Consider the following 2,296-nt stretch of genomic DNA (forward strand, 5'->3'; position numbering starts at 1 on the left):
AGAAGAAGAAGAAGAAGAAGAAGAAGAAGAAGAAGAAGAAGAAGAAGAAGAAGAAGAAGAAGAAGAAGAAGAAGCAGCTGCCTTTTACTTTCTTGGAGCAACTGGGGATATTTTGCTTCTGTGTACTCCTCCCTGGTGCTGCAGCCAAGGCTCCAACAAGGCATCCTCCTCCTGTCTTATTGTCTACCTATGGTAGTTAGCATTGTCAGCCAAAGTGGGTTGATCTGGAACTGGAAAGATGGCTAAGTGGTTAAGAGTGTGTACATCTCTTTGAGAAGACTTGAATTCAGTTTTCACCATCCACATTGAGTGGCTCAGCTCCAGCCCCAAGAGATCTGACTCTTTTGGCCTCTGGATGCACTCGTCTCTATAACACTAAGAATTGAAAAGTTTTGGTTGTGAGCCTAGCCTTTAATGGCTGAGCCATCTCTCCAGCCCATTTACACAATAGAGGACTATGCAGTTATTAAAAACAATGAATCTATGAAATTCTTAGACAAATGGATGGATCTGGAGGACAACATCCTGAGTGAGGTAACCCAATCACAAAAGAACACACATGATATGCACTCACTGATAAGTGGATATTAACTCAGAAGCTCAGAATCCTTCTTAGAAGGGGGAACAAAATACCCATGGAAGGAGTTACAGAGACAAAGTTTGGACCAGAAACTGAAGGAACGACCATCCAGAGACTGCCCCACTTGGGGATCCATCCGATAAACAACCACCAAACTCAGACACTATTGTGGATGCCAACAAGAGCTTGCTGACAGGACCCTGATAAAGTTGTCTCCTGAGAGGCTCTGCCAGTGCCTGGCAAATACAGAAGTGGATGCTCACAGTCATCCATTGGATGGAGCACAAGGTCCCCAATGAAGGAGCTCGAGAAATTACCCAAGGAGCTGAAGGGGTTTGAAACCCCATAGGAAGAACATCAATATGAACTAACCAGTACCCCCAGAGCTCCTTGNAACTGAACCACCAATCAAAGAAAACACATNGTGGAACTTGTGGCTCTAGCTGTATACGTAGTAGAGGATGTCCTAGTCGGTCTTCAATGGGAAGAGAGGCCCTAGGTCCTGTGAAGGTTCTATGCCCCAGTATAGGGGAATGCCACGACCAGGAATGGGAGTGGGTGGGTTGGGGAGCAGGGGGAGGGGGGAGGGGATTGGGGGGTTTCGGAGGGGAAACTAGGAAAGGGAATAACATTTGAAATGTAAATAAAGAAAATATCTAATTTTTTAAAAAGTAAAAAAAAAAGAATTAAAAAATTAATCTTAAAAATATTTTAAAAAGAAGATTGACCTGATAATATGAAGAACACACAACCCCCAGGTCCATCAGTCCTCAGGTACAGTCACAGCAGCAGTTGGAAGGCTCATAAAGAGATCCTAAGTGACTGGGACCCAAGACTGCAGAGCTGCTGAGAACACAAGAGACTGCAAAGAGCTGAGCCTGAAGAGGAGCCAAGCCCATGGAGGGCAAAGGACTGTGAAGAGCTGAGGCTGCAGAGCAGGGAGCTTCCCTGGAGTGCCTGAGAACCAAGAGTCAAAGCTCAGCACAGCAGCACTAAGAACTGAGGGTTCTTGCTCTCTGGAGGTCTGGGGATGCTGTCGGTAAGACAGCTATAATCTGCTGACTCACTGTTCCATCCCAGTGGAACAAAAGCCCCCTTGGCTGATTGGCAGGACAATAACCTAGAGACATACTTTGGTTCCCACCATGATGTGCTGTGCCTTCTTTTAAAAATGCCACCTCATATCAACACTTGGGGACTAAGCCTCTAACACCTGAACTTTTGAAGGATACTATAGCACATCATGTATGTGACATGTATCGAACTTCTTACCCTCATGTCTTCCCCGGTGATGACAATAGTGAACGGAACAGGCTCTTGGTGATGTCCCCATATATTGACAGCAAGGTCGATTTAAGGGCAAGATCACCTACACCCAGTTTATCCTGTAGCCCAAGTGCCTGGCACATGGCAGTACCAGAAAGCCTTTCCTAGTGGTGCAAGACACAAATCGCCCTAACTTCAGCAGGAATGATGTAGTTCTTATGATTTCAGGCTTGTTCCACCTGCCAGCTTCATGAATCTACCCATTCAGAGATGTCTATACCTACCTCTTCCTAAGTATAGGCCAGAGCATTTGGTTAGGTACATAATGTAAGTCACAAGTAGAATTTAAAACTTCTAGAGTTACATGGAAAAGGCAAAAAGGAAATAGGTAAAAACAATTTTAATAGTTGGTTTTGTTTTTACCTAAATAACCTAAAATATTGTCATTAC

This window comes from Mus pahari, chromosome 17, assembly GCF_900095145.1.
Source record: "Mus pahari chromosome 17, PAHARI_EIJ_v1.1, whole genome shotgun sequence".
NCBI lineage: Eukaryota > Metazoa > Chordata > Mammalia > Rodentia > Muridae > Mus > Mus pahari.